The sequence below is a fragment of the Panulirus ornatus genome, chromosome 35, assembly GCF_036320965.1.
Source record: "Panulirus ornatus isolate Po-2019 chromosome 35, ASM3632096v1, whole genome shotgun sequence".
NCBI lineage: Eukaryota > Metazoa > Arthropoda > Malacostraca > Decapoda > Palinuridae > Panulirus > Panulirus ornatus.
The window spans coordinates 19661197-19684362 of NC_092258.1; the positions used below are offsets into that span (position 1 = coordinate 19661197).

The 23166-nt window shown below is 41.3% G+C and overlaps 1 protein-coding gene across 1 annotated transcript in view; it reads left to right on the forward strand.

The window, feature by feature from the left end:
* Window positions 1–23166, forward strand: part of LOC139760197 (transcription factor A, mitochondrial-like) — a 133976-nt gene that overhangs the window by 22054 nt on the left and 88756 nt on the right. The window lies entirely within an intron of this gene.

A 23166-nucleotide genomic window follows, 5' to 3' on the forward strand; every position in this document is an offset into this window, starting at 1 on the left:
TGTATACATGAAAGTGATTGGTTCTCAGTGAATGTAGGTTTGCGGCAGGGGTGTGTGATGTCTCCATGGTTGTTTAATTTGTTTATGGATGTGGCTGTTAGGGAGGTGAATGCAAGAGTTTTGGAAAGAGGGGCAAGTATGAAGTCTGTTGTGGATGAGAGAGCTTGGGAAGTGAGTCAGTTGTTGTTTGCTGATGATATAGCGCTGGTGGCTGATTTATGTGAGAAACTGCAGAAGCTGGTGACTGAGTTTGGTAAAGTGTGTGAAAGAAGAAAGTTAAGAGTAAATGTGAACAAGAGCAAGGTTATTAGGTACAGTAGGGTTAAGGGTCAAGTCAATTGGGAGGTAAGTTTGAATGGAGAAAAACTGGAGGAAGTAAAGTGTTTTAGATATCTGGGAGTGGATCTGGCAGCGGATGGAATCATGGAAGCGGAAGTGGATCATAGGGTGGGGGAGGGGGCGAAAATCCTGGGAGCCTTGAAGAATGTGTGGAAGTCGAGAACATTATCTCGGAAAGCAAAAATGGGTATGTTTGAAGGAATAGTGGTTCCAACAATGTTGTATGGTTGCGAGGCGTGGGCTATGGATAGAGTTGTGCGCAGGAGGGTGGATGTGCTGGAAATGAGATGTTTAAGGACAATGTTTGGTGTGAGGTGGTTTGATCGAGTAAGTAACGTAAGGGTAAGAGAGATGTGTGGAAATAAAAAGAGCATGGTTGAGAGAGCAGAAGAGGGTGTTTTGAAATGGTTTGGGCACATGGAGAGAATGAGTGAGGAAAGATTGACCAAGAGGATGTATGTGTCGGAGGTGGAGAGAACGATGAGAAGTGGGAGACCAAATTGGAGGTGGAAAGATGGAGTGAAAAAGATTTTGTGTGATCGGGGCCTGGACATGCAGGAGGGTGAAAGGCGGGCAAGGAATAGAGTGAATTAGATCGATGTGGTATACCGGGGTTGACGTGCTGTCAGTGGATTGAATCAGGGCATGTGAAGCGTCTGGGGTAACCCATGGAAAGCTGTGTAGGTATGTATATTTGCGTGTGTGGACGTATGTATATACATGTGTATGGTGGGGGTTGGGCCATTTCTTTCGTCTGTTTCCTTGCACTACCTCGCAAACGCGGGAGACAGCGACAAAGTATAATAAAAAATAAAAAATAAATATATATATAGATATCTGGGAGTGTATTTGGCAGTGGATTGAACCATGGAAGTGGAAGTGAGTCACAGAGTGGGGTAGGGGGCGAAAGTTCTTGGAGCATTGAAAAATGTGTGGAAGACGAGAACATCATCTCGGAAAGCAAAAATGGGTATGTTTGAAGGAATAGTGGTTCCAGGAATGTTATATGGTTGCGAGGCATTGGCCATAGATAGAATTGTGCAGAGTAGGGTGGATGTGTTGGAAATGAGATGTTTGAGCACAATCTGTGGTGTGAAGTGGTTTGATCGATTAAGTAATGAGAGGGTAAGAGAGATGTGTGGTAATAAAAAGTGTGGTTGAGATAGCATAAGAAGGTGTTTTGAAATGGTTTGGTCACATGAAGAGAATGAGTGAGGAAAGATTGACAAAGAGGATATATGTGTGAGAGGTGGAGGGAATGAGGAGAAGTGGAAGACCAAAGTGGAGGTGGAAGGATGGATTAGAAAAGATTTTGAACGATCAGGGCTTGAACATGCAGGAGGGTGAAAGGCGTGCAAGGAATAGAGTGAATTGGAACAATGTGGTATATTGGGGTTGATGTGATGTCAATGGATTGAACCAAGGTATGTGAAGCATCTGGGGTAAACCATAGAAATTTTTGTAGGGCCTGAATGTGGAAAGGGAGCTGTGGTTTTTGTGGCAGCTGAGATTTTCCAGCCCTGCCCTGACCAGCCACTTTTGGCTATGATACTGAGGAATGGCTACAATTACTCCTGATTGGTCAAAAGACTGATTGTCATGCACTCATCCTGACGTGATTGACTCGAGGCCTAAGGTCTTGGGGGGCAGCCAGCCCTGCCCTAACCTGCCACTTTTGGCTATGATAGGGAGGAATGGCTACAGTTACTACTGATTGGTCAAAAAGACTGATTGTCATGCTCTCATCCTGACTGTGATTGGCTGGAGGCCTAAGGTCTGGCCCTCATAATGTTTAAAGGCCCAGCCCTGCATCTAGATCTGACGACACAACAAGAATAAGTGGGCGACCTCACCCAGGCATGACCCTGTGGCTGCCCCAGGTCACTTGATGTTACCTGAAGAATAGTTAGTGGGCCATTGTGTCGTGCATGGCTACTTGGCCATTTGGCATGGGTATGTGAAATCCCAGGCGGCGTGGGAGTGGCCTAGGAATCTCTTGAGACCTGACCCATTAGATACCACAAATGTCATTCTACAACATGAACAATCAATTTGTAACACCCCCATAAAAGGGAAGAAGTTTTGGGAGAGAGGAGCTTTTGGTACTGAGAGTGGATTTTCGCTTAGCATATATTGCGCTATTGGACTCAATTGCATTTGAGGAAAAGCCACCAGTTATCTGGTCATCTGGATTTGTAAAGTTTGTGGGGATGGTAACATTAACACTAAGAGATGCTGAAGACAAATTAGCAAGGTTAATTCAAATAACAGTAAGGTTTTAGGGTAGTGCAATTGGGGTTTGGTTGAATTACAAAGCTGAGGAAGTGATAGTCTGTCCTCTCTAGATATCTGGGGTGCAATCTGTCTACATGGAACCTGATGAAGCGAAAATATGGAATTAATGAGGTTGCTAACCAGAAAGTTTTGGCAGCCTTTTCAAAATGATCTGAATCATATAATATTTTGGAAGCTGTAATTGAAAATGGTTATGATAAACTGCTTAAAATAACCTTCCGGAAACACTGTTCTTTTATGTTGGGGGCCATTGGGGGTATGTGAGTTTTGTGGAGGAGAGAATGGTTGTTACTTGCTGAGTTGGGGTATTTGGGTGGTAAGGCAGACTTGTTGCTTTCAAAGCTCCCAACGAATGTTTCAGTAGATTCCATTGCATACCTTAGATCTTGAATGTGAACAATCATTAGCTCACTCTGACTTTGTTGGATTGAAACAAGAGGGGTATCAAAGCTTCTGGCACATGTATGTAACTCAGAGGGGCTAAATCTTGCCAAGAATGATGTACGAAGGTGGGTACAAAAAAGCCAACTATGGTATTCTCAGTGTTGTTCAGTAAAGGAGTGGACAGAAAGAGTTGTGTAATCAGGCTCCTGACACTCTCAGGAGGTCCTCAATCTCAATCGCAGAGTAACAGAGTAAGGTTACACAGCGAGTTAGGTTACTTCAGGGCATGACTAGTTCTGCTCATGTTCAATCAAGGCATCTAAGCGCTGAGGGTATACCATGAAGCTGTGTAGTATTATTGGTCTCTGTTCGGAGATCCTAGATTCTGTTCAGTGGTTACAGAGGGGGTTCACTTTCCTTTCGTTGTTTCTACCTCAAGATGGTTTCAGCTCCATCTAACGCGGAGACAGCGACAAAGTATAAAAAAAAAAAAAAAAAAAAAAAAAAAAAAAAATAATGAACATGCAAGTTTGTAACACCCCCCATCCTTAAAGGAGGAAATTTCTGAAAGAGGAATTTTTTTACCTGAAGAGTGGAATACATACTCTGTTAGCACATTATATGTGCCGACAATAATATGAACCTCAAAATGGCACTTTTGAAGGAATAAAGCCCACCTAGTTAACCTCTTGACTCCTATCTTGGAACTTAACATTTTTGAGCGGGATGGTAATCATTACACACTAAGATGATTGCCTGAAGGGCACAAATATACTGAAGTTGTCATAATCCAAATAACAGACAAAAGTTCCTTCTCAGTGGTGGGGGAGTCTGTTTGGGCTTAACCCTCTTACCAAAGCTAACAGGGTGATCAGCCCTCTCTCTGTCCTCCTGCTAGAGGATAGCACTAGTGCCAACATCACTGGCATCTACAGCTAACCTGTTCATATCCTGAAAAATATAGCAATTAAATAGTATGTTTCTTAACCAACGAGAGGCTGTCTCACACTACTCTTTCCAAATAGATCTGACATCATTTATCAATAGATTTGTGAGAGGGGCTGTAATTGTGGAAAAGTTAATGATAAACATGCTTTAAAATTCAACCATACCCAGGAAACACTTCAGTTCTCTTCTATGTTAGGGGGCTCATCTAGGGGCTAAAGCTTGGACCTTTACTATTGGTGGAAGGAGAGAACTGGCAGTCCTCGTTACCTTGCTGACTTGGTGGTATTTTAGGGTGGTAAAGGCAACACCTTGTTGCCCTTTTCAAAGCTCCCCAATCGAGACTGTCTTTCATGCTAGCTTTCCATTCATTCCTTAGTCTCTCTTGAATGGGCCTGACACAAATCATTAGCCTCACCCTCTGACTCTTGTTTGGATTTGAAACCAGCACAGGAGGTATCACACAGCTTCTCCTCACTTCTTTCATCCTCAGAGGGTGTCCTCAATCTCTCTGCCTCAACAGAGTCTACACCTGCAAAGTGGGTATCACAAAGCCCCACTTCACTGTGTTCATTCTCAGTGTCCTCAGTTCCTACGTCTCAACAGAGTGTGCACCAGCAAAGAGTGTATAACACAGCTTCTCACTGGTCTCACTCTCAGAGAGCGTCCTCAGTTCCTTCAACTCAGCAGAGTTCAAACCAGCCAAGAAGGTATCACACAGCACGACTTAACTGGTCTTACTCTCAGAGAGCATACTCAGTTCCTCCGTCTCAATGAAATCCATACCAGCACAGAGGGTATCGCACAGCTTTCTCTCACTGGTCTCATTCTCAGAGAGCATCCCTCAGACTCTCTGTCTCAGTGGAGTCTACACCAGCAGAGAGGGTATCACTCAGCTTCCTCTTACTGGTTTCACTCTCAGAGAGTGGTTTCAGTCTCTCCATCTCAACGGCTATGTCCTCAGGTACCCGGCCTGGAGTGCTGACTGCCATGGATCTGGTATCTGGTACTCGGGGATTATCTCTGGTACCTCTTCCTCAAGTTGTGCTGACTCCATGGACTCCACCAGTCCTGTAGGCAACACCAGCATTGGATTCATCTTTCCACTCGCTAGATCATTACCTAGCACTAAGTCTACTTCTGGGAACAACCTTTCCACAATCCCCACAAGAGCATGACCCACGAAGAGATTTGTTTCCACATGCACATCTAACAAGACTTTGTCTTCAGACTCTCCTCTCGGCCCCAAGTTATCCAGCATCAGGGACTGCAGCACATTAGAATCCCATAATACAGTGACTTTTCGTCTTACTCCACAACTGCAAACATAGCCCTTAAACAGTAACTCATTGTAGTTCCCACAAAACTGATCCTCAGCTACAGACGGATTACCATTCTTGCAGCCCTCCACTTTCCTAAGAGCAGGGTTGGCCTCACTTACATTACTAGGTGGCCCTAAAGTCGAGAAGAAACCCACTGGCCTACCCTTTGTAGAGTCTCTGAATTCCTTCACCTGAGCCCAGCACTCCTGCACCTGGTGCCCAACCTTGCCAAAATTATAACAAGCCTTAAGCCTCTCTGGGTTGTTCCTCTGACTCCTAGGAGCCTCCAGCATGGAAGCAGAATCAGGTGGGGTTATATTATTACTGGATTTTCCATTGCCATGGAAACCCTTTGAAAGTCTCCTTGTACCAAGTTTGTGAGTCAGTGTGTACTAACCTTCTAGTACCCCAGCCTTGTCTACAGAATTCACTTCTCGATAAAATGAATGATTAGGCACTTCAGGGGGCACATTATTCTTAGGTTCTTCAAGTATTGTTAGTTGTATAAGTTCCACAAACTCACAGACTTGTTTGGAGCATAGCCACTTTGTGCACTGTGAAAATACTCTACATAAGTCTGATCAAGACTCTTGCTCTTAGCTCTAAACTTGCATCTGTAAGCTTCTGGAGATAACTCATAAGCTTTCAGCACAGAATCCTTTATGACCTCATAATCAGTACACTGGTCACTCGAAAACACAGCATATGCGGTCTGAGCCTTACCTACAGGGACAGGTTGCAGTAAAATTGACCAAGATGACTTAGGCCAAGAGAGCTGATTGGCAACATGTTCAAACATATGGAAAAGTTTAGTTATGTCATCTTCACAGAATTTTGGTACAAAACTCGTGTCTCTTAAAATCAAATACTGGTACTGGCTGTGATGCGCCCTGTTGTAATTTCTCCTGTTCCAACGTTAGCTTAGCCCGTTCAGTCCTTGCTTCTTCCATTCGCACCTATGCATTCATCCTAGCTAGTTCAGTCTGTTCCTTCTGTATCTGTAGTTGAAGCTGCAATCATTTGGGATTGACATTAATGTCACTGGGAGAGGGCTCAGATTAACAGAAACGTTCAATGTCGTCATCACTGGTCAGCGCCTGATTAATGAATGAGGAAAGGGACTCTGTTAAGGTAAGAAAAATCCTGGCAAGGTCACCAGTTATTTGTTACGATCAGGGACTCTGTTAAGGTAAGAAAAATCCTGGCAAGGTCACCAGTTATTTGTTACTATCCAGGCAGGGTTGTCAATTTATTTTGTTACACATACTGGATAATGCCATCTTAATGTTATGGGATGAAAGTAAACTCCAGGGCTAAATCTACATATAATACATGAAGGAAAAGATCACAATTTTGCATGTGATCAAGATATTCCTATGAGTCCTTGGGGAAAATGAAACACGTAAAGTTCCCAAGTGCACTTTCGTGTAATGACCACATCATCAGGGGAGACACAAGAGAGAAATATAACAGTCAGTTATATAACAGTATGTAGTGGACAATCACATGTGTACCAAATGACGTCCTAGCTTCGTCTCTTCGATGTGTATCAACTGACTGTTATATTTCTCTCTTGTGTCTTCCTTGATGATGTGATTATTACACGAAAGTGCACTTGGGAACTTTTCGTGTTTCATTTTCCCTGTGGACTCAGGAATAATACATGAAATAAAGAGTACATGATAACAAAAGCATGTTAGTTGGGTACAAATATTTTCGTTAACACTTAACATTCAACATTCCAGGTAGGATTTCAAACTAGGAGATTTCTTTCCTTTAAAATGATTTGACTCTAAAAACATGATACAAGATACACTTGTTCATTGGGCAATTCTATGATGTTACAATAAATAATGATTGCAGTGGGCCTCAGTGGGCAGTGATGGCTATGTAGTTTGAGACAAGGGAAACCAACATTACCTGCTGGGCAGGTGATGGCTAAAGGAACCATGGCCAAGCAGTCGTCAGGGCCTTTTATCGTAGGGGCAGCCAGCTGGGAGTGGCCAGCCCTGCCCTGACCTGCCACTTTTGGCTTTGATAGGGAGGAATGGCCACAGTTATTCTTGATTGGTCAAAAGACTGATTGTCACGCCCCCATCTCGACTGTGATTGGCTGGAGGCCTAAGGTCTGGCCCTCATACTGTTTAAAGGCTACAATATTCAACTTACTGCAACATGGACACAATGAACGCACAGGTTCGTAACACTATACATTAATATAAACATATACATATTCATACTTGTTCGCTGTCATCCATTCCTAACACCATCCTGCTCCACAGGAAACAGCACTAATGCATGAAAGAAAAGAAAATTTTTTAGCAATATACATTTATTTTCTTCACCCCTACACCTGATCACTGCCCCCTTCATCAGCAAGGTAGTGCCAGGAAACAAAGAAAGGCCACACCCACTCACATCAATACTCGAGCTGTCATGTGTAATGCATCGAAACCATGGCTTCTTAATTACATCAATTTCCTACAGACCTTTCCATGGTTTACCCTGAACATTTCACTTGCCCTTTTTCAGTCCAACAGCAAGTTGACCCCAATATACCACATTGTTCCAGTTCACTCTCTTTCGTGCACGCTTTTCACCCTTCTCTATGTTTAGGCCCTGAATGCTCAAAATGTTTTCACTCCATCCTTCCATCTCCAATATAGTCTCCATTCTCTTTGTTCCTTCTACTTCTGACACGTATCCTCTTGGTCAACTTTCCTCTGATTCTTTTCATATGTCCAAACCATTTCAACACACCCTCTGCTCCTCTCTCACCCACACTATTTTTATTACCACACATCTCTCTTACCCTTTCTTTACTTACTCGATCAAACCAAGTCACACCACAAGTTGACCTCAAACATTGTATTTCCAACACATCCATCCTTTTCTGCACAACCCTACCTATAGCCCATTCCTTGCAACCACATAATGTTGGAAATACTATTCCTTCAAACATACCTTTTTTGCCCTCTCAGATGATGTTCTCTTTCCAAAAATTTGTCAGCATTCCCAAAACCTTTACCCCCTTCGCCACCGTATGACTCACTGAAACTTCTTTGGTTTCATTCACTGCCATTTCCACTCCCAGATATTTAAAACACTCACTTTCTCCAATTTTTCTCCATTCAATACCTCCATGCCTCAGAATTACATTCCTGTCCATTCAAATTACCCATCACTAATATCCGTTACCATATATCAGAACTGCTGACGTACTTAGTCAGGTGCTCCCAAAATACTTGCCACATGATTTTTCTTCCTCATGGCCAGGTGCATAGGCTCTAATATACACCCATCTTTCACCATCCTGTTTCAGTTTTACCCACATTAATCTAGAATTCACTTCCTTTCATTTGATCACACATTCCCACAACGGTTTTAGGAGTAGTGCTACTCTTTCCTTATCTCTTGTCCTGTCACCAACCTTTGACTCTACTCATAAAACATTTCCAAACCATTCTTCTTCTTTACCTTTGAGGTTTGTTTTACTCATAACCAGATCATCCAGGTTTATTTCCTCTCCTCTCTTCTCATCTTGGTTGCATCCACACATCCACACACATTCAGATACCTCAGTCTGAGCCTTCAAGGAAGATGAATACTCCCTGCTTGGCTTCTTCCTGTGTTCCTCCTTTTAGATATTGAAATACAAGAAGGGGAGGGTTTCCATCCCTCTTCTCCTGTTCCGTTGAGTCACCTCCTATGTCACTCAGGGAGTATGGAGGTAGAACTCTCTCCCCAACCCCAGGAATTGATATCAATTTAGTATTATTTTTTTTTCATATTTCAATGCAATTTCTCGTCAGTAAGGTAGCCTCAAGGATAGTTGTAGAAAGGACACATTCTCTCACACTCATTCACTAGCTGTCATGTGTAATGCACCAAAACCACAGCTCCCTATCCACCTCCAGGCCCTACAGACCTTTCCATGGTTTACCTTGGATATTTCACATGCCCTGGACCAGTCCACTGACAGTACATTGACCCCTGTATACCACGTCATACCAATTTTACTCTTATCACATGTATGCCTTTCACCCTCCTGCATGTTCAGACCCTGATTGCTCAAAATTTTTTTTAACTCCATCCTTCCATCTCCAGGTTGGTCTATCTCTTCTCTTTCCATCCACTTTTGACATATATATCTTCTTTTTCAACGTTTCCTCACTTATTCTCTCCAGTATCTATACCATATAAGCACACATTCTTCATCTCTCTCAACCACACTCTTTCTGTTACCACACCTATCTCTTACTCTTTTATTACTCACTTGATCAAATTACCTCACGCCGCATATTGTCCTCAGATATTTAGTTTCTAGTACATCCACCCTCTTCTGCATTCTCTTATCTGTAGCCCATGCCTCACAACCATATAGTATTATTTTTACTATTATATCTTCTAACTTAATCATTTTTGTCCTCTCAGATGACAGTCTCTCTTTCCACACATCCATCAGTGCTGCCAGAATCTTAGCCCCCTTCCCTACCCTATGACTCTTCTGCTTCCATCAGCAAAAAATGTTAATGTTATAACAAAGGAGCCTTTGAAAACACTGCTTTAGAGTTGCCCTCAGCCAATTATCTGATAAGGTTAGGTCACTTAAGGCTAAGAAGTGACACAGGAGATTACCAGTTAGGGGGATTCTTTGCTGTGGCCACCCTCTTGTTGGAGTTCTCGGTGGGAATTTGTGTCATAGATGTAGGAGAGTGTAGTATGTTATACATTATTGGTATATGCCAGTTCATTCAGTCACTTTGCAAATCCATTATACATTATACATGACAGGTATGATGAAAAAGCTTTAACTTACAGCCATTGCATTTAAAGCAGTAGCATCAACAGATTCATTGGTGAGTAAATGAAAGCCTTTATATATATATATTTAACCCTTTGTATGTGAAAGTCCAAATCTCCTATTGTAAGTTTCATTCCCCTTGAGTGCAACTGCTGGAAACTAACAACTAATCTCATTTTTTGTGAACTATAGTTTTCTTTGAATCTTATAGCTGCATCTAGACTCAAGCACATGCTACCATCTGCCAAAGGCAATTATATACAGAAACATAATCAAATGAGGTGACCATTATTTGCACGCTAAACTCATGAGTGACTACCAGATATCAACAATAATTCATATTTTTCTACATTTTTACCTACCAGATTTTTTTTTTTTTTTTTTTTTTTTTTTTTATACTTTGTCGCTGTCTCCCGCGTTTGCGAGGTAGCGCGAGGAAACAGACGAAAGAAATGGCCCAACCCCCATACACACGTACATACACACGTCCACACACGCAAATATACATACCTACACAGCTTTCCATGGTTTACCCCAGACGCTTCACATGCCTTGATTCAATCCACTGACAGCACGTCAACCCCTGTATACCACATCGCTCCAATTCACTCTATTCCTTGCCCTCCTTTCACCCTCCTGCATGTTCAGGCCCCGATCACACAAAATCTTTTTCACTCCATCTTTCCACCTCCAATTTGGTCTCCCTCTTCTCCTCGTTCCCTCCACCTCCGACACATATATCCTCTTGGTCAATCTTTCCTCACTCATTCTCTTCTATGTCCAAACCATTTCAAAACACCCTCTTCTGCTCTCTCAACCACGCTCTTTTTATTCCACACATCTCTTTACCCTTTCTTTACTTACTCGATCAAACCACCTCACACCACATATTGTCCTCAAATATTTAATTTCCAACTCATCCACTCTCCTCAGAACAACCCTATCAATAACCCATGCCTCACAACCATATAACATTGTTTGAACTACTATTCCTTCAAACATACCTTTTTTGCCCTCTCAGATGATGTTCTCTTTCCAAAAATTTGTCAGCATTCCCAAAACCTTTACCCCCTTCGCCACCGTATGACTCACTGAAACTTCTTTGGTTTCATTCACTGCCATTTCCACTCCCAGATATTTAAAACACTCACTTTCTCCAATTTTTCTCCATTCAATACCTCCATGCCTCAGAATTACATTCCTGTCCATTCAAATTACTCATCACTAATATCCGTTACCATATATCAGAACTGCTGACGTACTTAGTCAGGTGCTCCCAAAATACTTGCCACATGATTTTTCTTCCTCATGGCCAGGTGCATAGGCTCTAATATACACCCATCTTTCACCATCCTGTTTCAGTTTTACCCACATTAATCTAGAATTCACTTCCTTTCATTTGATCACACATTCCCACAACGGTTTTAGGAGTAGTGCTACTCTTTCCTTATCTCTTGTCCTGTCACCAACCTTTGACTCTACTCATAAAACATTTCCAAACCATTCTTCTTCTTTACCTTTGAGGTTTGTTTTACTCATAACCAGATCATCCAGGTTTATTTCCTCTCCTCTCTTCTCATCTTGGTTGCATCCACACATCCACACACATTTAGGCACCCCACTCTGAGCCTTCGAGGAGGATGATCACTCCCCGCGTGACTCCTTCTTCTGTTTCCCATTTTAGAAAGTTAATACAAGGAGGGGAGGATTTCCGGCCCCCCGCTCCCGTCCCTCTAGTCGCTTTCTACGACACGCGAGGAATACGTGGGGAAGTCTTCTTTCACCCTATCCCCAGGGATAATATACATATATATACATATTCATACACATACTCAGACATATACATATATATACATATTCATACACATACTCAGACATATACATATATATACATATGAAAAATGTAAGAAACAATTTAGAAAACAAACTTTTAGCTTGAAATGAATGAAAAAATGAATGTCACATAATGGTTCAACCTCTGGCTAATGGAAAAGGAAATGTACAATTTATTCACACAAACGTCAATAGCAGTTCTCATCAATTTCACCACTGTATCAATAAGCTTCAATGTCTAAGCTACATTTTTCTCCAACTTCACTATTTTCTTGTCAAAAACACCATGCATGAAAACTATCACTCCAGTAACACAACTATAAACATTTACTTCCCCTTTAAAAGTTCTGGGGAAGTCTGTCTCGATACACTGCGGCGAGGCGACGCGACGCTGACACAATCACTGTCACAATATCACTTCTGCCTCCTCAAGTCAATCTCTCAGCCACAGTGCAGGCCTTCATTCGTCGAAATCGGTCTTGTCTTCAGACGTCTCCTCGTAATCACATCCTCGCACGGTACGGGAGGGAAGTTTCTACCCCCGCGAGATCTTAGCTCCTGAGCCTTCTCGAATCTCACATCTGTTCATTTCTGTCTGCATTCGTAGTTTCGTTACTCAGCTCACTGTAATCGTCTGCTACAGCTGATATTATCGGCGCCCTCGATTCCCCCAATACGGCGAGACCTTTCTTCTGCATTTTTCCCAAAGCCAGGTAAGATATGGGTGTTGTCTTGATATGATTTTTGAATGTTTTATTTCTTTTTTTTCTTATACTTTGTTGCTAACTCCCATGTTAGCGAGGTAGCGCAAGGAAACAGATGAAAGAATGGCCCAATCCACCCACATACACATGCATATACATACACATCCACACATGCACATATGCATACCTATATATTTCAACATATACATATATATACATATTCATACACATACTCAGACATATACATATATACACTTGTACTTATTCATACTTGCTTGCCTTCTTCCATTTCTGTCACTACCCTGCCAAACTGGAAATAGCATCGCTACCCCCTACTTCTGTGAGGTAGTGCCAGGAAAATACGCAAAAAAGGCCACATTTGTTCACACTTAATCTCTAGCTGTCATATGTAATGCACTGAAACCACAGCTTCCTGTCCACATCCAGCCACACACACACACCTTTCCATGGTTTACCCTAGACTCTTCATGTGCCTTGTTCAGTTCAGTCCATTGACAGCATGTTGACCCCGGTATACCACATCGGTGCAGTTCATTCTTCCTTGCACCCTCTTGTATGTTCAGGTCCCGATCGCTCACAATCTTTTTCACTCCATCCTTCCATCTCCAATATAGTCTCCATTCTCTTTGTTCCTTCTACTTCTGACACGTATCCTCTTGGTCAACTTTCCTCACTGATTCTTTTCATATGTCCAAACCATTTCAACACACCCTCTGCTCCTCTCTCACCCACACTATTTTTATTACCACACATCTCTCTTACCCTTTCTTTACTTACTCGATCAAACCAAGTCACACCACAAATTGACCTCAAACATTGTATTTCCAACACATCCATCCTTTTCTGCACAACCCTACCTATAGCCCATTCCTTGCAACCACATAATGTTGGAAATACTATTCCTTCAAACATACCTTTTTTGCCCTCTCAGATGATGTTCTCTTTCCAAAAATTTGTCAGCATTCCCAAAACCTTTACCCCCTTCGCCACCGTATGACTCACTGAAACTTCTTTGGTTTCATTCACTGCCATTTCCACTCCCAGATATTTAAAACACTCACTTTCTCCAATTTTTCTCCATTCAATACCTCCATGCCTCAGAATTACATTCCTGTCCATTCAAATTACTCATCACTAATATCCGTTACCATATATCAGAACTGCTGACGTACTTAGTCAGGTGCTCCCAAAATACTTGCCACATGATTTTTCTTCCTCATGGCCAGGTGCATAGGCTCTAATATACACCCATCTTTCACCATCCTGTTTCAGTTTTACCCACATTAATCTAGAATTCACTTCCTTTCATTTGATCACACATTCCCACAACGGTTTTAGGAGTAGTGCTACTCTTTCCTTATCTCTTGTCCTGTCACCAACCTTTGACTCTACTCATAAAACATTTCCAAACCATTCTTCTTCTTTACCTTTGAGGTTTGTTTTACTCATAACCAGATCATCCAGGTTTATTTCCTCTCCTCTCTTCTCATCTTGGTTGCATCCACACATCCACACACATTCAGATACCTCAGTCTGAGCCTTCAAGGAAGATGAATACTCCCTGCTTGGCTTCTTCCTGTGTTCCTCCTTTTAGATATTGAAATACAAGAAGGGGAGGGTTTCCATCCCTCTTCTCCTGTTCCGTTGAGTCACCTCCTATGTCACTCGGAGTATGGAGGTAGAACTCTCTCCCCAACCCCAGGAATTGATATCAATTTAGTATTATTTTTTTTTCATATTTCAATGCAATTTCTCGTCAGTAAGGTAGCCTCAAGGATAGTTGTAGAAAGGACACATTCTCTCACACTCATTCACTAGCTGTCATGTGTAATGCACCAAAACCACAGCTCCCTATCCACCTCCAGGCCCTACAGACCTTTCCATGGTTTACCTTGGATATTTCACATGCCCTGGACCAGTCCACTGACAGTACATTGACCCCTGTATACCATGTCATACCAATTTTACTCTTATCACATGTATGCCTTTCACCCTCCTGCATGTTCAGACCCTGATTGCTCAAAATTTTTTTTAACTCCATCCTTCCATCTCCAGGTTGGTCTATCTCTTCTCTTTCCATCCACTTTTGACATATATATCTTCTTTTTCAACATTTCCTCACTTATTCTCTCCAGTATCTATACCATATAAGCACACATTCTTCATCTCTCTCAACCACACTCTTTCTGTTACCACACCTATCTCTTACTCTTTTATTACTCACTCGATCAAACTACCTCACGCCGCATATTGTCCTCAGATATTTAGTTTCTAGTACATCCACCCTCTTCTGCATTCTCTTATCTGTAGCCCATGCCTCACAACCATATAGTATTATTTTTACTATTATATCTTCTAACTTAATCATTTTTGTCCTCTCAGATGACAGTCTCTCTTTCCACACATCCATCAGTGCTGCCAGAATCTTAGCCCCCTTCCCTACCCTATGACTCTTCTGCTTCCATCAGCAAAAAATATTAATGTTATAACAAAGGAGCCTTTGAAAACACTGCTTTAGAGTTGCCCTCAGCCAATTATCTGATAAGGTTAGGTCACTTAAGGCTAAGAAGTGACACAGGAGATTACCAGTTAGGGGGATTCTTTGCTGTGGCCACCCTCTTGTTGGAGTTCTCGGTGGGAATTTGTGTCATAGATGTAGGAGAGTGTAGTATGTTATACATTATTGGTATATGCCAGTTCATTCAGTCACTTTGCAAATCCATTATACATTATACATGACAGGTATGATGAAAAAGCTTTAACTTACAGCCATTGCATTTAAAGCAGTAGCATCAACAAATTCATTGGTGAGTAAATGAAAGCCTTTATATATATATATTTAACCCTGTGTATGTGAAAGTCCAAATCTCCTATTGTAAGTTTCATTCCCCTTGAGTGCAACTGCTGGAAACTAACAACTAATCTCATTTTTTGTGAACTATAGTTTTCTTTGAATCTTATAGCTGCATCTAGACTCAAGCACATGCTACTATCTGCCAAAGGCAATTATATACAGAAACATAATCAAATGAGGTGACCATTATTTGCACGCTAAACTCATGAGTGACTACCAGATATCAACAATAATTCATATTTTTCTACATTTTTACCTACCAGATATCAACAATAATTCATCTTTCTTCTGCATTTTTCCCAAAGCCAGGTAAGATATGGGTGTTGTCTTGATATGATTTTTGAATGTTTTATTTCTTTTTTTTCTTATACTTTGTTGCTAACTCCCATGTTAGCGAGGTAGCGCAAGGAAACAGATGAAAGAATGGCCCAATCCACCCACATACACATGCATATACATACACATCCACACATGCACATATGCATACCTATATATTTCAACATATACATATATATACATATTCATACACATACTCAGACATATACATATATACACTTGTACTTATTCATACTTGCTTGCCTTCTTCCATTTCTGTCACTACCCTGCCAAACTGGAAATAGCATCGCTACCCCCTACTTCTGTGAGGTAGTGCCAGGAAAATACGCAAAAAAGGCCACATTTGTTCACACTTAATCTCTAGCTGTCATATGTAATGCACTGAAACCACAGCTTCCTGTCCACATCCAGGCCACACACACACACCTTTCCATGGTTTACCCTAGACTCTTCATGTGCCTTGTTCAATTCAGTCCATTGACAGCATGTTGACCCCGGTATACCACATCGGTGCAGTTCATTCTTCCTTGCACCCTCTTGTATGTTCAGGTCCCGATCGCTCACAATCTTTTTCACTCCATCCTTCCACCTCCAATTTGGTCTCCTTGTTCCCTCACCTCTGACATATATATCCCGTTTTTCAATCTTTCCTCGCTCATTCTCTTCGTATGTCCAAACCATTTCAACACACCCTCTTCTGCTCTCTCAGCTACACTCTTTTTATTCCCAAACATCTCTTTTACCCTTTCATTACTTACTCGATCAAACCACCTCACACCACATATTGTCCTCAAATATTTAATTTCCAACTCATCCACTCTCCTCAGAACAACCCTATCAATAACCCATGCCTCACAACCATATAACATTGTTTGAACTACTATTCCTTCAAACATACCCATTTTTGCTCTCCTTCCACACATTCTTCATCGCTCCCAGAACCTTTGTCCCCTCCCCCATCCTGTGACTCACTTCTGCTTCCATGGTTTCATCCACTGCGAAGTCCACTCCTAGATATCTAAAACACTTCACTTCCTCCAATTTCTCTCCATTCAAACTTACATCCCAATTAACTTGTCTCTTAACCCTACTGAATCTAAAAACCTTGCTCTTATTCACATTTACTCCCAACTTTCTCCTCTCACACACTTTTCCAAACTCAGTCGCCAACTTCTGCAGTTTCTCACCTGAATCAACCACCAGAGCTGTATCATTGGTGAAAAACAACTGACACACTTCCTGAGCCCTCTCATCCCTCTCTCCAAAACTCTTGCATTTACCTCCCTAACCACCCCATCCATAAATAAGTTAAACAACCAAGGGGACTTCACACACCCCTGCCACAAACCAACCTTCACTGGGAACCACTCTCCTCTCTTTCAACTCGTACACATACCTTACATCCTTTTCAATGCTTTTTGCAACTTACCTCCCACACCATATACTCTTAAGATTTTCCACAAACATCTCTATCAACCCAATCATATGCCTACTCCAGATCTATAAAAGCTACATCTGTTTTTCTAAGTGTTTCTCGCATGCACTCTTCAAAGCAAACACTTGATCCACACATCCTCTACCACCTCTGAAATCACACTGCTCCTCCCCAATCTGATGCTCTGTACGTGCCTTCACCCTCTCAGTCAATACCCTCCCATATGATTTCCCAGGAAATGCAACAAACTTATTCCTCTGTAGTTTGAACACTCACCTTTATCGCCTTTGCCTTTGTATAGTGGCACCATGCATGCATTCTTCCAATCCTCAGGCACCTCACCATGGTCCATACATACATTGAATATCCTTACCAACCAATCAACAACACAGTCATCCCCTTTTTTTTAATGAATTTCACTGCAGTACCATCCAAACCTGCTGCCTTGCTGGCTTTCATCTTCCACAAAGCTTTCATTACCTCTTCTCTGTTTACCAAACCATTCTGCCTGACCCTATCACTTTGCATTATACATGGTTTTGGATTGATTTTAATTCTTCAGTAAAATTGATGGGCAAATACATTATTATGGAAATCACAGTTTTCATATTTTAGGTTATTTTACATCTAGATATGAGGAATAAAAATATGAAAGTAATTTGAATTCTCCCTGGGATAGGGGAAAAAGAATTCTACTGTGGTATTCCTTGCATGTCATAAAGGGCAACTAAAAGGGGCAGGAGCAGGGGGCTGGAGACTTCCCCTTTGGAGACCCCCTCCTTTTTGCTTTTCAATTTCTAAAAGGTAGAACATAAGTGGGAGCCTAGTAGGGAGCTTTCATCTTCCTCAAAGGCTCAGGATAGTATGTCTAAATGTGTGTGGATGTAACCTTGAAAAGAATGGAGTTATAGGTAGTATGCTTGATGAAAGAAATCTGAATGTTCTGGCTCTTGAGTTTAAAAAACCTCAAGGGTAAAGGGGAAGAATGGTTTGGAAATATCGTAGGAGTAAAGAGAGGACAAAAGCTAAGGAAGGACTAGCACTACTGCTGAAGCAGAAGGTGTTAGAGTGTGCGGAAGAGTGTGAGGAAGTGAGTTGTAGACTAATATGGGAAGAAATGAAAATGGATGGCAAGAGATGGGTGATTATTAGTGCTTTTGCACTTGGCCATGGGAAGAAAGATCATGAGAAGCAAGTCTTTTGGACCTAGAGTGAATGTTCCTCTACTTTTGATGCAAGAGGCTAGATATTAGTGATAGATGATTTGAATACGAAGGTCAGCAATGTGGTAGTTGAGGGTATAATTGGGAGGCATGGTGTATTCAGTATTATATATGGAAATGATGAATGGCTTCCTGTGTTGTGTGCTGAAAAATGACTGGTGATTGGGAATGTCTGGTTTAAAAAGAGGGACATATACAAGTATGCATATGTGATTAGGAGAGATGGTCAGCTGGCATTATTGGATTACATATTGAATAATATTAGTATAGAAGAGACACTTTTGAATTTAAATGTGCTGAGAAGGGCAGTTGGTGGGATGTCTTGTAGAGGTGAGCGTGAAGATTTATAGAGGTTTTTGGAGAAGAGGAAACGAGAGTGGTGAGAATAAGTAAACTTGAAAAGAGACTTGTATGAAGAAGTACCAGGAGAGATTCATTGCAGAATGGCAAAAGATGTGGGTAAGGAATGGAAGGTAATGGGGAAACAGTGCTTTCATATGCGAGAGATGCATGTGGCATGTGAAACGCCGGAGGTGGGCAGATTAGAAAGTGGTAAGATGAAGAAGTAAAGTCACTGGTGAAAGAGAAAAGAGAGGCATTTGGATGGTACATACCAGGTTTGTATAAGAGAAATCACCAGGAGTTCAAGAGGAAGGTGTAGGGGTTGAAAATGAGAGTGTGAGTGAGCAAGTATCAGTAAACTTTAGGGAAAATAAGATGTTTAGGAAGGAGGCTAATGATGTGCTAAAAACAAAGAGAACAAATAGAAACTTTAGGGAATGGGTCTAAAGAGGAAATGGTAACATAAAGTGAGGAGGAGATGGAGTGAGTATGTTGAAACACTGTTGAATATGTTTGATGATGAGTTTGTAGATGTGGGGTGTTTTGTCAGGGTGGTCTGCAAAGAGAGAAACATGGAGATTGGTTTGGTGAAGAGAGAAAAGGTGGTGAAAGCCTTACGTAAGATGAAATGTGGTAAGGCTGTTGGAGTGGATAGTATTGCATTTCAGTTTATTAAGAAAGGGGATGACTGTGCTGTGTTGTTGATTGGTTGGTAAGTATTTTCACTGTTTGTTTGAATCATAGTGAGTTGCCTTAGGATTGGCAGAATGCATGTATAGTGCCATTGTATAAAGGCAAGAGACATAAAGGTTTGTGTTCATACTAGAGAGATACAAGTTTGTTGAGTATACCTGATAAGTTGTATGAGTGTGTTGATGGAGTGGGTAAAACCTTGTACAGAGCATCAGATATGGGAAGAGCAGTGTGTTTCCAGAAGTGGTAGAGGATGTGGATTAGGTGCTTGCTTTAAAGAATGTGTCAGAAAAATAGAGAAATAGATGGATTTTTATGTAGCATACATGGATCTGGAGAAAGCAAATGATAGGGTTGATAGGGATACCCCTTGAAAGTTCTGAAGAATATACTTGGTTGGAGGAAAGCTGCTAGAAGCAGGGAAAAGTTTTTAGCAAGGATTTAAGGCATGTGTACTAGTAGGAAGAGAGGAGAATCAATGGTTCTAAGTGAAATTTGGTCTGTGGCTTGGGTGTGTGATGTCATCATGGTTATTCAATTTGTTTGTGGATGGGGTGGTAAGGGAGTTAGATGCAAAAGTCATGGAGAGTGGGGTGAGTATGTTGGGGAAGAGAAGACCAGGTCACTGATTCTGTTGTTTCCTGTTAATACAGCAGTGGTGGCAGGTTTGAGTGAGAAACTGCTGAAGTTGGTAACTGAGTTTAGATGAGTGCATGAAAGAAGTTGAGAGTAAATGTTAATAAAAGCAAGGTTATTAATTCTAGCAGGGTTGAGGGACAAGATAGGTGGGTTATGAGTTTGAATGGAAAAAACTTTCAGGAAGTGAAATTTTTTAGGTACATGGGAGTGGCCATGGCAGTAAATGAAACCACGAAAAGGTAAGTAAGTCATGGGACAGGGGAGAGGGCAAAGGCTCTGAGAGCACTGAATAATATGTGGAAAAAGATAATGTTATCTAGGAAGGCAAATATGAGTATGTTTGAAGTTGTAGTACTCCCAACAAGATTATATGAATGAGAGGTGCTTGGGCTATAGATACAGCTGTGCAGATTAGAGTGGACTGTGTTGGAAATGAAAATGTTTGAGGGCAGTATGTGGCGAGACTTGGTTTGATCAAGTAAGTAATGAAAGGGTAAGAGAGCTATGTAGTAATAAAATGAGTGTGGTTGAGATTACTGAACAGTGTATGCCAAGATGCTTTGGGCGTATGAAGAGATTGAGTAAGGAAAGGTTGACAAAGAGGATATATGTATCAGAAATGGAGGGAATAGTGAGAATGGGGAGACCAAGGATTGAGTGAAAAGATTTTGAGTGATTGGGGCCTAAACATGCAGGAGGGTGAAAAGCATCCGGGGGATATGGTGAATTGGAACAATTTGGTGTACTTGAGTTGATTTACTGTTAATAGACTGAACCTCAGCATGTGAACCATGAAAATGTGTGTAGGGTCTGGTTATGGATAGGGGCTGTGGTTCCAGTGCATTACAGATGACAGCTAGGGAATGGATGTGAGTAGAATCAGCCTTTCTTTGTATGTTCCTAGTGCTGCCTCTATAATGTGGGAAATGGTCGTCAGATATGAAAAATAGAATATGAGTTCTCTTACAAATTATGATTTGTTATACAGTATTCTTACTTTTGGATTAGTTCTTGTTTATCATTAGGATAGTTGGGTGAGTTGTATCCCCTTTACTAAAAAACACTTTTTCCACATTTTTTTTTTTATAGAACTCTTACTTTTCAGTATATATTTGGGTTTCCAAGGAAAATCAAATGCCATACTTGGAAACCTCACAGTTCTGCTTATGATAAAAAGAAATGGTAAAAAATTTCAAAATGGTGATATTTGATGTAGAAATCTCCCCTTCTAGGGAATGATCTTGAAATTTTACAACGCACTCAAAGGGATTGATACTTTTGTAATTTTCATTTGTTCTCGGCCAATGACCCAAAGACTTGAAAATTCTGAAATCTGGCCTAACTCAGGGCCTAAGCATGCTAAATTTTGTGTTACCTACCTTTATCTGATGAACATGTTCTTTATCACCCATATCTTTCCCCTGGAGAAGGAGAGAAAGAATTCTACCGCAATTTCCTTGTGTGTCGTAGAAGATGACTAAGGAGGGGTGGGAGTGGGAGGCTGGAACCCCTTTTGTGTATTTTAATTTCTAAAATATGAAACGGAGCCAGTAAGGAGTGCTCATCCCCCTTGATGGCTCAGGCTTCGGTGTCTGAATTTGTATGGATGTAAACAAGTTAAGAAGGAGAGATAAATAGTATGTTTGAGGAAAGGAATATGGGTGTTCTGGCTCAAGGATAAATGGGAAGAATGGTTAGTGAATGTCGTAAGGGTAAAGTTAGGGGTTGGTGTGATGGCAAAAGCCAAGGAAGGGGTAGCAAAATACTCCTGAAACAGAAGTCATGGAAATGTTTGGAAGAGTACAAGGAAGTGAGCTCTGGACTGATGTGGGTGTAAGTGAAAGTGTAGCATGGAAAATGGTTGATTATCAGTGCTTATGTGTTTGGTGATGAGAATAAAGTGTTTTGGGAGTAGCTGAATGCGTGTATGAGTGATTTAGATATAAAAGTTATGTGGTGGTTGAGAGTGTAATTGGGGAGCAAGGGGTATTCAATAAGGTTAGTGGAAATAGTGAATAGCTTGTGGAATTGTGTACTGAAAAGGGATAAGTGATTGGGAATACCTGATATAAAAAAGATTGACATACAGAAGTATATGTTTGTTCGTAGGAAAGATAGTCTGTGGGCATTACTGGATTACACAGTAATTGGTAAGCAGGCTAAAGAGAGACTCTTGGATGAGAATTTGTTGAGAGGGGCAGTTGTAGGGATGTTTAATCATCACGTGTTGGAGGCAAGAGTGAAGATTATTTAGAAGTCTTCAGAAAAGAGGGAACATGAGTGAGAGGAGATTTATGAATGTGAGTTTGGAAAAGAGATTTGTGTGAAGAAATAACAGGAGAGATTGAGTGTATAATTGCATAAGGTGAGAAAAAATGAAGCTAGGGCAGTGGGTGAGAAATTGGAAGTATTTATGGGAGCAATGCATGCACGTGTAATAGAAGGGTGTGGAAGGTGGGAGACAGGTAGATTAGAAAGGGTATTGAATGGTAGGGTGACGAATTTGATTTGCAAGTGAAAGAGAAAAGAGAGGTGTATGGGAAGTACTTACATGACAGGAGTGCAAATGATTGGGAGATGTAGAAGAAGTGGCAGGAGATCAAGAAGGTGCTAGGGTTGAAAAAGAGGGAAAATGAGAGTTGGGGGAGAGAGTATCAGTAAATTTCAGGGAGAATTTCAGGGAGAATAAGATGTTTTGGAAAAAATTTAAGAAGTGTGAGAAAACAAGATAACATATAGTGTTGGCGCCAGACGTATGAAAGTTGACTGCGAAAATAATGGAATGACACATTTGATCCGTTGTGGACACGTCAGTCTGTAAGATGCCTTATTGAATGTATAAGATCCTAAGGTGCCTTATTGAATGTATAAGATCCCATTGTTGTTTACTGGCCGGAAGAGATCATGTTTACTCAGCGAAGTAAATAAACTCAGTACACCACGAGACTTGAGCTGTTTGATACCCCCCATGTGTTGCTCCGCCTCGCCAGTTATTTT